This window comes from Bufo bufo, chromosome 4 (genome assembly GCF_905171765.1).
Source record: "Bufo bufo chromosome 4, aBufBuf1.1, whole genome shotgun sequence".
Taxonomy (NCBI): Eukaryota; Metazoa; Chordata; class Amphibia; order Anura; family Bufonidae; genus Bufo; species Bufo bufo.
This window is the reverse complement of record NC_053392.1, coordinates 236,892,351-236,907,095: the sequence shown is the minus strand read 5'-3', so window position 1 is coordinate 236,907,095 and position 14,745 is coordinate 236,892,351. Positions and strand designations below refer to the sequence as shown.

The 14,745-nt window shown below is 43.1% G+C and overlaps 1 protein-coding gene across 6 annotated transcripts in view; it reads left to right on the top strand.

Moving 5' to 3' along the window:
• LOC120997987 (LIM domain containing preferred translocation partner in lipoma) overlaps window positions 1-14,745 on the top strand; it is a 367,902-nt gene that overhangs the window by 124,240 nt on the left and 228,917 nt on the right. For 4 of the 6 annotated variants that reach the window (XM_040428384.1, XM_040428386.1, XM_040428387.1 and 1 more), the window contains one exon: window positions 3,016-3,072. The exons of the other annotated variants lie outside the window; for them this stretch is intronic. The gene's annotated coding sequence lies outside the window, so the exon portion shown is untranslated. The remainder of the gene's footprint in view (window positions 1-3,015; window positions 3,073-14,745) is intronic. 6 annotated transcript variants of the gene reach the window in all.

Genomic DNA, 14,745 nt, shown 5'->3' with positions numbered 1-14,745 from the left:
CTGATTTAATTGCTGTGTCATTCGTCTGTGTTTTGTGACGTCTTTTGTTTCATCTGCATGTGACTTTCCTGCCCATCTTAACATTTAAACTTGAGAATAAGTCACATGGTCTTCCTCTGTTCATGTGGGGGTTTGCTTTCTGTATGAACAGGGTTGTGAAGTTGGACTAGGTAGAAATGTACAGGCTCCAACTCTTCCAGGTGAAAATATGAACTAATATATATCATTTTTATTTACATTTTTATTGAGATTTTTGAAATGGCAAGCAGGATATAATGGAGGACTATCGGTTAAAGCAGAGGACGGGTGGGAGATGAGGGAAGCAAAGTTGTAATTCAGTTTGCGGTACCATACTAAATAATAACCTATTACGGTATATATTTGATAAGTATACAAATAAATCATCACATATATGGTTGCAACAAAATATGCAAACGGACAACCCAAAACAAAGGAATGGGGAGAATATGAATATTGTACCATCATATTCAGATTCTGGCCACCCAAGCAGACCTGACCCTAATCAGCTGTATCAAGAGGGGTCCAAGCACATACACGATAAAGACCACCACCAGTCAAGTATGCGGACCAGGTTGTGAACAAAGTTCCAGACTCCAAGAACTTTATCTGTGTTGTGACTCTTGAGTCCAGAAGAACGGCCATCATTTCCTCTGTAATATAACAGATTTTTATGGTAGTTTTGAGCTCCTTCAGAGTCGGTGGGGAGGTTGACATCCAGTACTCGGCAAGAACTAGTCTAGCTGCCAGGATTATATGACCCACCATGCAGGGAAGATTATTTGGAATGACTGAGAGACCAATAAAACTGGGCAGGACCGGACAGGAAGCAAATCTAATGCCAAGTTTGGAGGAGACAAGACAAAGTGTAGCCTTCAGGGAGTTGTGTAATTAGGTTTTAAATGGTCAACTTGTTGCACATTTACTTTCATAGGAACCTAAGAAAGTTCTTAAACTTTAATCTTAAATATAAATGTTCTGTTCTGTAAAGGTTAGGTCAAGGTATTCTGTTTCAAAGGTTGACTTATAGGATAGCTGCCTTACATCTGGTGGCTTTCATTTGCATCCCTTTCTTCCCAGAATTCCAAAGGAGCATTGCTTGGCCTATTTGACTCCTCACCCTGTTTATGCTCTCTCTATAAGGAGATATAGTATCCCCCATATACTTTAGGTATAAATCAAAATGAATGAACAATCTTGTAAGGTCCCTTTCACACGAGCGCGTATTCCGCACGGGTGCAATGCGTGATGCGAACGCATTGCGCCCACACGGAATCCGGACCCATTCACTTCAATGGGTCTGTGTACATGAGCGTTGTTTTTCACTCATCACTTGTGCGTTGCGTTAAAATCGCAGAATGTTCTATATTCTGTGTTTTTCACGCAACGCTGGCCCCATAGAAATGAATGGGGATGCGTGAAAATTGCATCGCAGCTGCAAGCAAGTGCGGATGCGATGTGTTTTTCACGAATGGTTGCTAAGAGATGTTGTTTGTAAACCTTCAGTTTTTTTATCACGCACGTGAAAAACGCATCAATGAACATTTCACCCACGCGATAAAAACTGAACGCAATCGCAAACAAAACAGACTGAACTTGCTTGCGAAATGGTGCAAGTTTTCCTGAACGCATCCGGACCTAATCCGTATCGTTCGTGTGCAAGAGGCCTAAGAGAATTGGAGACTCCCAACACCCCCAGCGATCTGCTGTTCACCAGTAGTTCTGAGTACACCGCTTGGTCCAGTGTGCAGTCGACAGAGCTGGTTACTGAAGTGAATGGAATCAGCGCTGTGGACAGAGCTGTGTGGTTCCAGCGCCTCTCCAAGTGTCAGTGCTACTAGGGAACTGCTGATTATCGAGGGGGTGGGGCAGGATTAGATATTGATGGCCTATCCTGAAGATCAACCATCAATTAAAAAATTCTGGCCAACCCCTTTAACTTGTCATGATAGTCAGCATAGCATTCTACTAGGCAAAATAGGGCAACAGGTACAATGACAGCGCGGCTTTGAGTTTTGGTGAAAAATATGTGGAGAGGTCTTGTACCTTACTGTTTTATAGATTGTGGTGGTTCTCTGGTTTTTATCACCGAGTAACATGAATGTTAACTTTGTTAGCCCCCCACCTGTCTTGCTGAGTATATCCTATGTATGTATGTATGTGTGTGTGTGTGTGTGTGTATATGTAGGTGAAACTCGAAAAATTAGAATAACGTGCAAAGTTCATTTATTTCAGTAATGCAACTTAAAAGGTGAAACTAATGAGATAGACTCATTACATGCAAAGTGAGATATTTCAAGCCTTTATTTGCTATAATTTGGATGATTGTGGCTTCCAGCTTATGAAACCCCAAAGTCAAAATTCTGAGGTACCCGGTGCTCAGGGGGTATGGATTAATTAGCTGACTAGAGTGTGACACTTTGAGCCTAGAATATTCAACCTTTTCACAAAACTCAAATTTTTAGCTGCATTAATGCAATTCCTTTTAAGTTGCATTACTGAAATAAATGGACTTTTCCACGATATTCTAATTTTTCGAGTTTCACGTGTGTGTGTGTGTGTGTGTATGTATGTATGTATGTATGTATGTGTATATATATATATATATATATATATATATATATCACACACACACACTTTACATTGAGATTCAATGAGCGTCATGTAAAACAGAGATCTATTAGAACTATGAGCATGGTAAAGCACACATCATGTGTTGCTTTTGACTGGTATACCAGTTGTCCTACTAGCACTTTGTGACCTGTGTATGTACAGTAGCAGCTTTATATTATCTCCCTTTTCTTTATCTTATTATACAGTACAGAACAGATAAGGGAAGAAAAAAAGTTGGTGGAGGATATGGAGTTGATTGTTTCGGGACGTTCTACACTGGGTCTTTTTTTGCTGCCTCCTCTGTATCTTAGAAATGCTATCACTGGTTAGACTGTGTTAATCTGGTCCGCAGTTTGTAACAGGGATTATTTTTCCTTCTCGCAGACTTTGCATTATTTCACCAAGCAGAACAGAGATCAGGAATAGCGGTTCTCCTCAGAGGTAAGGAAGATTTTTATATTTTTTTCCCCCTTTCATTCTTGTTAAAGGGAGTCTTTCACCTAAAATCACCATTATAGAACACTAACATCAGGATCTCCATTACATTCCCCATATTAGAATGCTACCTTCCATGTTGCTGTCCATTGCCGATTTTCTCAGAAAACCTTTTATTCAATATGTTAGCTTCTATAGGTGCCCAGGTGCGGCGTTCATGCGGCCGTTGCCCAGGCTCCTTGTCGCTTTTCATACGAAACCCCTCCCCTTTCACCCCTAGGTTTTTCTGATTATGTCCTCTTAGGGTCCATTCACACGTCCGTTTTGGTGTTCCGCATCCGTTCCGATTAAAAACGGAACGTTATGCGGATCCATTCATTTTCAATGGAATCCGCAAATAATCGGACAGCACTCATGGTGCTCTCCGATTCCGTTCCGTGAGTTCCGTTATTCGGATCCTGGAAAAAAAATATACCCTGTCCTACTATTTGTCTGATTTTGCGTTCCGTCATCCCATTCTAGTCAATGGATCCGTCAAAAATGCGGATGACATGCTAAAAGCATCCTCATGTCATCCAGATTTTCGGATCCGCCAAAAAAAACAGGAACTTTTTATCTGGAAAGGTAAAAATACTGACGTGTGAATGCACCCTTAGGGTACTTTCACACTTGCGTTGTTTGATTCCGGCAGGCAGTTCCGTTGCCTGAACTGACTGCCTGATCAGGCAAACTGTATGCAAACGGATGTCATTTTTTCTAACTGATCAGGCATTTTTCAGACTGATCAGTCAGAAAAATGCATTGTAATACCGGATCCGTTTTTCCGGTGTCATGAGGCAAAACGGATCTGGTATTTTTTTTTTTCCCATCATTTTTAAAGGTCTGCGCATGTGCAGACCGGAAGAACGGATCCGGCATTCCGGTATTTTGAATGCCGGATCCGGCACTAATACATTCCTATGGAAAAAAAATGCCGGATCCAGCATTCAGGCAAGTCTTCAGTTTTTTTTTCGCTGGAGATAAAACCGTAGCATGCTACGGTTTTCTCTTTTGCCTGGTCTGGTCTGAACTGAAGACGTCCTGATGCATCCTGAACGGATTGCTCTCCATTCAGAATGCAGGGGGACATGCCTGATGAGTTCTTTTCCGGTATAGAGCCCCTGTGACGGAACTGTATGCCGGAAAAGAAAAACGCTAATGTGAAAATAGCCTTAGTGAGAAATCCAGCACCAGCGCCGTTAAACAGATTTGCGTGCCTGCACACTTCATTCCCCATTATGGGCAGAGCACAAGAGTGTTTAATGCGCATGTGCCGGCCCGTACATCCCGATCTAGCAGGCCTTGTGCTTCTGCCCATAATGGGGAATGAAGTGCGCAGGCGCTCAAATCTGTTGAACTGCGCTATTGAATAAAAGTGTTTTTCTGAGAAAATCGGTGATGGACAGCAACTAATATGTAGCATTCTAATATGGGGAATGTAATGGAGATCCTGATGTTAGTGTTTTATAATGGTGATTTTAGGTGAAAGACTCCCTTTAAGGAGACAGTTTTTTTTTTTAGCAGTAACACTGGCAAATACAATTCTCGGTAGACCATTGTGCCCCAACCATTGGCTCTAGAAGACTTTAGCTTACTGTCCTATTACTAGTATGATTGTGTGCACAAGTATACCAGCTTTCCTACCCCAAATCTAGTCTACAGGGAGTGCAGAATTATTAGGCAAGTTGTATTTTTGAGGATTAATTTTATTACTGAACAACAACCATGTTCTCAATGAACCCAAAAAACTCATTAATATCAAAGCTGAATATTTTTGGAAGTAGTTTTTAGTTTGTTTTTAGTTTTAGCTATTTTAGGGGGATATCTGTGTGTGCAGGTGACTATTACTGTGCATACTTATTAGGCAACTTAACAAAAAACAAATATATACCCATTTCAATTATTTATTTTTACCAGTGAAACCAATATAACATCTCAACATTCACAAATATACATTTCTGACATTCAAAAACAAAACAAAAACAAATCAGTGACCAATATAGCCACCTTTCTTTGCAAGGACACTCAAAGGCCTGCCATCCATGGATTCTGTCAGTGTTTTGATCTGTTCACCATCAACATTGCGTGCAGCAGCAACCACAGCCTCCCAGACACTGTTCAGAGAGGTGTACTGTTTTCCCTCCTTGTAAATCTCACATTTGATGATGGACCACAGGTTCTCAATGGGGTTCAGATCAGGTGAACAAGGAGGCCATGTCATTAGATTTTCTTCTTTTATACCCTTTCTTGCCAGCCACGCTGTGGAGTACTTGGACGCGTGTGATGGAGCATTGTCCTGCATGAAAATCATGTTTTTCTTGAAGGATGCAGACTTCTTCCTGTACCACTGCTTGAAGAAGGTGTCTTCCAGAAACTTGCAGTAGGACTGGGAGTTGAGCTTGACTCCATCCTCAACCCGAAAAGGCCCCACAAGCTCATCTTTGATGATACCAGCCCAAACCAGTACTCCACCTCCACCTTGCTGGCGTCTGAGTCGGACTGGAGCTCTCTGCCCTTTACCAATCCAGCCACGGGCCCATCCATCTGGCCCATCAAGACTCACTCTCATTTCATCAGTCCATAAAACCTTAGAAAAATCAGTCTTGAGATATTTCTTGGCCCAGTCTTGACGTTTCAGCTTGTGTGTCTTGTTCAGTGGTGGTCGTCTTTCAGCCTTTCTTACCTTGGCCATGTCTCTGAGTATTGCACACCTTGTGCTTTTGGGCACTCCAGTGATGTTGCAGCTCTGAAATATGGCCAAACTGGTGGCAAGTGGCATCTTGGCAGCTGCACGCTTGACGTTTCTCAGTTCATGGGCAGTTATTTTGCGCCTTGGTTTTTCCACACGCTTCTTGCGACCCTGTTGACTATTTTGAATGAAACGCTTGATTGTTCGATGATCACGCTTCAGAAGCTTTGCAATTTTAAGAGTGCTGCATCCCTCTGCAAGATATCTCACTATTTTTGACTTTTCTGAGCCTGTCAAGTCCTTCTTTTGACCCATTTTGCCAAAGGAAAGGAAGTTGCCTAATAATTATGCACACCTAATATAGGATGTTGATGTCATTAGACCACACCCCTTCTCATTACAGAGATGCACATCACCTAATATGCTTAATTGGTAGTAGGCTTTCGAGCCTATACAGCTTGGAGTAAGACAACATGCATAAAGAGGATGATGTGGTCAAAATACTCATTTGCCTAATAATTCTGCATGCAGTGTATAAGAAAACATGATTTGGACCAGGTAAAGGTAACAGTCTTGTCTTGTATGATTGAGCAGTTGGATTGTGCCTGGGCCAAAATAACAATGCCTCGTGTATCCTGCTGCGGTCATTGATTCTAGGCCAGACTTCTCATTTCCTATGAGAACATTGCTCGCTGTCTGTGACCGGCATACTTCTGCACCTTAGGCCTCTTTCACACTTGCGTTGTCCGGATCCGGCGTGTACTCCATTTGCCGGAATTACACGCCGGATCCGGAAAAACGCAAGTGTACTGAAAGCATTTGAAGATGGAACCGTCTTCCAAATGCGTTCAGTGTTACTATGGCACCCAGGACGCTATTAAAGTCCTGGTTGCCATAGTAGGAGCGGGGAGCGGGGGAGCGGTATACTTACAGTCCGTGCGGCTCCCGGGGCGCTCCAGAATGACGTCAGAGCGCCCCATGCGCATGGATGACGTGATCCATGTGATCACATGATCCATGCGCTTGGGGCGCCCTGACGTCACTCTGGAGCGCCCCGGGAGCCGCACGGACTGTAAGTATACCGCTCCCCCGCTCCCCACTACACTTTACCATGGCTGCCAGGACTTTAGCGTCCCGGCAGCCATGGTAACCACTCTGAAAAAGCTAAATGTCGGCTCCGGCAATGCGCCGAAACGACGTTTAGCTTAAGGCCGGATCCGGATCAATGCCTTTCAATGGGCATTAATTCCGGATCCGGCCTTGCGGCAAGTGTTCCGGATTTTTGGCCGGAGCAAAAAGCGCAGCATGCTGCGGTATTTTCTCCGGCCAAAAAACGTTCCGTTCCGGAACTGAAGACATCCTAATGCATCCTGATGCATCCTGAACGGATTTCTCTCCATTCAGAATGCATTAGGATAATCCTGATCAGGATTCTTCCGGCATAGAGCCCCGACGACGGAACTCTATGCCGGAAGACAAGAACGCAGGTGTGAAAGAGCCCTTAGATGTGCATTCTTTGCTCTCTGGTATCTTGCAGACTATTTGGAATGATTTGCGGAACTATTGCTGCAAAAAAGCAAAAACCTTTTTATGCCTAGGTATGGGCATGTAGTTAAAGAGGACCTGTCACCTCTCCAGACACATCGGTTATAGTAACTACTTGCATTCTCCATGTAATAACGACTCTTGGACACCTGGGTCACTTCAAGAATTGCCAGATAAGAGCATAAAACTGTTAACCGATTACTTTTGGAATGGACCTATACACTGCCCTGACATGTCTGTTCTAGTATTCCTCATGAAATAAAAATTCAGGAAGATCTTTTCTTGGGACTCTGTGCTGCTCCTCCATCTGGAAATTTATGAATTCATTAACCCCTTGTCAAAATTTCCCATGTCAAAATGGTGTGTCCCTACACAGTCTGGTGCTGTCAGCTCTGATTGGACAGTGTGTGTAGGGACCAGTGTCGGACTGGGGTGCCAAGGGCCCACCAGTAGAAGTGACTCTAGGGGCCCGTCCTATAGTTTCATACAAATATTGACACTTAAGGGGGTTTTCCAATTTGCATAAACATTCTTTAACCACTTCACATCCGCCCATAGGATATAAACGTCCTATGGGTGGATCTCTCTCTGAATGGACGTTTCTGAACGTCCATTCAGAGATGGCAGCTGCACGCTAATCATGTAGCTGCAGAGCGGGGGGCCCGCAGGGCAACCCAGAGAGAAGGCAGGGACAGTTCCAAGGTGTCCGTGCCTTCTAGATCGCTGTATACACAGCGCTCAACAAGTGCGGTGTATACAGATCAGGAAGCGCTATGGGGCCGGGAGAGTGCAGGAGCTGTTGGGTCTTCTATAGACCTCGATCAGCCCTGCACTGAGGCTGTACAGCATTGTATTCTGCTGTACAGCCTCTCTGGGGGGTGCATTTCTCCTGTAACTGGGGCTACTATGTCAGCACCAGTTACAGGAGAAATCAATAGTGAAAAAAAAAAAAAGTGAAGTTAAATGTCCCCCAGAGGTCTTGTATGACCTTATGGGGGACGCAAAGTGTAAAATAAAAAATAAAAAAAGAAAGTGTGTAAAAAAAAAAAAAAAGTTTGACATGTAAAAAAAAATAAAAAATAATTCCCCAATTAAGTAATAAAAAAAAAAAAAATAGAAAAAATAAATAAAATCCGTAACAACCGGCTCTATACATATATCACATGATCCACCCTTTCCGATAAACACCATAAATTTTTTTTTTTTAAATACGGTGTCAAAAAAAGCCTTTCTTTCACCTTGCATCACAAAAAGTGCAACTCCAAGTGATCAAAAAGGCATATGTCCCACAAAATGGTACCAATAAAACAGTCCCCTCATCCCGCCAAAGATTTGCCCCCTACATAAGAAAATCACTCAAAAAAAACTATAGCTCTCAGAACATGGAGACATTAAAACATAATTTATTTTGTTTCAAAAATGCTGTTATTGTATTAAAGTGAAATAAAAAAAATAAAAAAGTATACATATTAGGTATCGTTTTTCACCTTACATCACAAAAATTGCAACACAAAGCGATCAAAAAGGCGTATGCCCCCCAAAATAGTACCAATCAAACCGTCACCTCATCCCGTAAAAAATTTGACCCTACCTAAGACAATCGGTCAAAAAAAAACAACTGACTCTCAGACAATGGAGACACTAAAACATAATTTTTTTTTTGTTTCAAAAATGCTATTATTGTGTAAAACTTAAATAAGAAAAAGTATACATATTAGCCCCTCTTAAGTTTTTTGGCAGTAGAAAATACCGCAGCATGCTGCAGTTTTCTCTCCGGCCAAAAATCCTGAACACTTGTCGGAATGCCGGATCTGGAAATGCATTAATGCCGGATCCGGCCCCAAGTGTTCTGGCAAAACAGATCCGTTCTTCCAGTCCGTACATGCACAGACCTTTAAAAATGAGAAAAAAATAAATACCGGATCTATTTTTCCAGATGACAGCCGCAAAGATGGATTCGGTATTGCAATGCATTTGTGAGACGGATCCAGATCTGTCTCACAAATGCATCCGGATTGCCGGATCCGTACTGTCATACATGCAGGCACTCTTACATACACAGACTGTCATACATGCAGGCACCCTTTCATACACACACTGTCATACATGCAGGCACTCTTACATACACCCATTGTCATACATGCAGGCACTCTTACATACACCCACTATCATACATGCAGGCACTCTCACATACACACACACACTGTCATACATACAGGCACTCTCACATACACACACACACACTGTCATACATGCAGGCACTCTTACATACACACACTGTCATACATGCAGGCACTCTTACATACACACACTGTCATACATGCAGGCACTCTTACATACACACACTGGCATACATGCAGGCACTCTTACATGCACACACTGTCATACATGAAGGCACTCTTACATACACACACTCATACATGCAGGCACTCTTACATACACACACTCATACATGCAGGCACTCTTACATACACACACTCATACATGCAGGCACTCTTACATGCACACACTGTCATACATGAAGGCACTCTTACATGCAGGTACTCTTACATACACACACTGTCATACATGCAGGCACTCTTACATGCAGGCACTTTTTTAAACCAATTACAAGACATGTAGATTCCTTCCTCACCTCGTGGCCCTCTGTGTTGTTAGTTGTGTCCCCGCGTCCTGAGCCAGGCTCCCCCTCCCCTCGCAGTGGCAAGGCTGGGCTCCAGACTGATCTCACAGGCAGCAGTCCTTCTAGCAGAGCTGCCTCATTGGAAGAGATCCTGTCAGTGCTATTGACTGACAGATTTTAGTCCAATCAGCACTCCTGGTCAGAGTAAGGCTGTTTCCACATGATCAAATTTACATAAAATCTCGGCAAAATGCCTCGTTTTTTTTGCCGCGATTTTATGAAAATCAGATTGTGGAAACAGCCTTAATGTGACCAGGAGTGCTGATTACACAAAACTTGTCAGTTCCCATGAATCAGCGCTGGTGTGGATCCCTCCTTCTCATTTAGGATGAATCGCAGGCAGCATGCATACTACTGTGTACAGGGGACAGAGCTTATCGCAGACTGCTTCTAAACAAGGAAGCTCACTTGCTGGTTCGGGGGCCCACCGAGGATTTCTCCAGCTCCCCGGTGGGCAAGTTCGAGTTTGGTAGGGACACACCCCTAACTGGTAAGAACAAGTCTTCAATTTATTCATACATTTCTAGGTGGAATAACAGCACTTAAATGGGTTGTCACATCTCAGACAATGGGGGCATATCACTAGGATATGCCCTCATTGTCTGATAGGTGCGGGTCCCACCACTGGGACCTGCACCTATATCGAGAACGGAGCCCTGCAAAGTGATGGCTGGAGGACTACTTGTCCGACCACCAATCGCTCTCCCCACAGAAGTGCATGGAAGTGCACTACGCATGACCGGCCACTGCTCTCATTCCGACGGAAATAGCCGAGCCAGTGATCGGCTATTTTCGGCGGCCCCATAGAAATAAATGGAAAGCGGCTGCAAATGCGCAGTGTGCCCTACAAAACTTGCGGGGCTCCGTTCTCCATATAGGTGCGGGTCCCAGCGGTGGGATTCGCACCTATCAGACAATGGGGGCATGTCCTAGCGATATGCCCCCATTGTCGGAGATGAGACAACCTCTTTAATATTATTTTGCATGTCTGCAAGAATGCCAGGCCTTTTTGTTTTATATGCACATGCACTACCTATTTTATGCAATAGAAAGGCTGACAGTAGATACATTCCATAATATATTTTATAGTAATGGGGAAGCTTTAATAATCCTCAGAAAACGTAAACCTAGACTAGATGGGCACGAGTTGTCACAGCGGCTGAAGCTTGAAATCATGTGCCCTTTTAGTCCACCCATTAGTTGGCTTACTATGCACCATTTTTGGAGCATGGTATTGCATCTTGGGCCACACCCCTTTCCCGCTCAGCCACACTCGGGACTACCGGTAGGTTATATAATCTACTATTTGCCAGACTTCTATATTCAGCGACAAAATCATCAGAATAATGACTGTTGTGTGCTGCCCTAAAGCGGAGCGGAGAGGTGACCTGTTTTACCCTGCTACGTCTTGTATGACCTGACTTTTAGGTCAATGTATTCCCACATATATGTGTCCTGTAACCTCAGCTGTGAAAAGCCTTCTGTGTGAACTGCGGTGGCCCGGTGACAGCTATTGCTTAATCCAGCAGTCATGAATAGTCATAATGTTACATAATGTTACTTCAGGACTGAAGCGCGCAGTGTGACCACATCGTCTTACTGAAAGCCTTACTTCTCTCCTGTTCGGGAAGGGTGTGTAGCTCGTGTCACTGAAGATGCTCTAATAAAATGCCTGGTTTCTCCCCAAAAAAAAAAATCTTCTCCCAACAAATTCTTGAGTTTCAGCACAGCAACGCTGTGAAAAATAAGACTAGATGGTAATCCGGGGTATAAAATATTTGGCAATCTCCTCTGGCGTGGCCTTCGCTTGGCTGCTGAAGTTCCTCAGATCTGGCACTTTACACAAGTATGTGTTTGTCAGATGCTAAATGGGAACAAAACAAACAATTGGAGGATTTCGGTGTCCCTTTGGCAGCTCAGCTGACTGTGGATTTTGCCATATTTAGCTCTACAAATTGATGTGTTCGGAGTTATTTTGCCCACCGGTTTTCTGTCTCCTCTTGTAAAGGCGACTGTGTTTCCTCACAGGTCGTCATCCCATTTCTGCCCTTGTACACAAGCCACAGTGAAACCCAAAGTGCGGTCAGTCACCAGATGCTCTGCAGACATTTTAAGAGGGCTTATTTTGAAGGTTTTTTGAACCAGTGTACTCCGCCCTTTGCATTTCATATTGGTAATACTAATGACTGTGATCAGAATGAGCACCGCTAACTACTACTTTTATACCCCTGCTGTCTTGCTTCTTTAGTTACCCAGAGGTGAAACATTGTATTTATTCGGAGAGTAACTGCTTGGAGTTAGTATAATTACAGATCATCTATCTTTAGGTCACTTTTAATCATGTTTTATTAATATGTTCTTGTTAAAGAGGTATTCCCATCTGGTACATTAATGGTATAATATGCCATCAGTGTCAGATAGCTGCTGGTCCTACATTTAGGACCTGCTCCTATCTGCAGAACGGGACCCCTGCAGTGATCAAAGAGCAGCTGTGCACATGTGACCCCCCAAAGTTCTGAAAATAGCTGTATAGTGAATGGCGCGGTGGTTGCGTTCTCCATTCGCCACTAGTAGTTTTTCAGAACTCCCTTAGCGATGAATGGAGATCACTCACCTATCTGACGTTGAGGACCTATCCTAGCTATATGCCATCGGTGTCCCAGGTGGCTTTTAAAGCATTTGGGACATATTTAGTAGGTTTCTCATGCAAGTGTGTCTGGATGAGTATGATAACCAGTGATATGTTAGCCAGTAACTGGAATCCAGTTACAGGTTATGGTACTTAACTTCTCCTTTATTCCCTATGACATGGAGGATTATTGATGGACACCATTTTCTCATATGAAAACTTCTCATTCACAGTTGCTTTGGGGATGATAGGCCTTTGACACTGATTATTGTTTGGGTAATTGATTAATGTGATTAATTTCCTTTGTGCTGTACTTCCATTCATGCCTTTAAAGAGGATCTTTCACCACTCCTGACATACCTGTTTTAACCTCTTCATACATCCCCCATGTACTAACAATTCTGGACTCTTTGGAGCATCTACTCTTATGGCTCTATGTTGTGCCATTCCTTTATTATTTGTACTAGAAGTTAAATGAATTGCTAGCAGTCTGCAGTAAGGGTACAGAGAGGGGTGGTAACCAGTTGGGGGCGTGTACCTGCACAGACTCACTTTATCCAATCAGTGCTGCCATTTTCACACTGTGCAGGTACACCCCCAACTGGTTACCTCCTCTCTGTACCCTTACTGCAGACTGCTAGCCATTCATTCATAACTTTCTAGTAGAAATAATAAAGGAATGGCACAACATGGAGCCATAATAATAGATGTAAACAGAATTGTTATTACATGGGGAGTGTATAAAGCTATTAAAACAGGACCGTCGGGAGTGGTGACAGGTCCTCTAAGTCCCAGGATCTTCCATTTTTGCTGCATACACTAATGGAGGTGTAGACTTTGAAAAAGTGCTGTATTACCTCCACTGTTTCCTTTGCAGTGTTGTGCATGGCTGGCTGCGGCCATTATCTTCCTAATGCAGTATATATAGATGAGTATTGTGGGGTAATTAGCATATAGCATGCACACTATTATACCTTCATTTTCCACATATGCGCACACTGACGTCTTATTCAGGAGCATATTGATGAAGCTAATCCACAGCAAAATAAATCAATGGTTGTGGTTTAAAAGCATTTTGGAGGGTGAAATCTAATTGTTATGCTTTTTAACACCCTCTTCGTTCCCTTGGAAATTTTTGTATCCATGTTACTTTTGACAGTTTTTCGCACATTCAGCAGGTTCATGATATGTAACGCAATTACAAAAAAAACCCTATTTGAGAAGTATACACACTGAAGATCTAAGCACATTGAATAAGGGAATCGCAGCTCATTGGGGAAGCTTTTTGAGCATATGCCAAAGCTGTTACCTTTTTTATAATGAGCATTAGAAATTCAAAAATAAAACGTGATAACTTTCAAAAAAGTCCTATTAAATGAGAATCTGTGAGGCATGTCGGTGTTGTCACATGCGGCTTGTTAAGCCTTGTGCATTCTCTGAGTTTTATTCATATCCCAGATTTTTACTGTCTGGGAAATGAGCTGACAGGACTCTGTGCCATCTGCAACCTTTACGGTGACTCCAATGTACTGTAGCATGCTGTATGTGTGGATCTCTCCTCTTTATACACATTAATAATTGGGTACCTAGTTTGAAATCCATAATAAACAGAGCAACTACAGGCATTTGATGCAGAGGTTCCCTTTAATATAATGGAAAGTAATTGGTGGTATTGTGTTTCCACATTAAAGTGTTGTCCAGTCATTGAGCTTGTCCCCAGCAGTGAGTTGTACCTATTGAAAAAATAAATCCTACTCGCCTGCTACCCAAAATGCCCTGGCTCCGTTCAGATTATCTTCTGGTGCCCAACCTCTGAACTTTTGGACAGACAGGGTCACGTGTGGTGCTGCAGCCGATGTCTGGTCTAAGTGGTGACGTATACCCATGCCAGGTATGGCTGCTCAGGCCAATGATTGTCTGTAGCAGTGCACATGACCCATTTTATGCGGAAGTTTACAGGCTGAGGGCTGAACGTGATATCGGTAGTCACAACGCACTGCTAGAGACAGTAATGGCTGGGCAATCCTTTTAAGTACTTGACAAGCAAGTCACTCTTCTTTCAAAAACTATGTTGCCACGCGCTTTCCCGGAAGA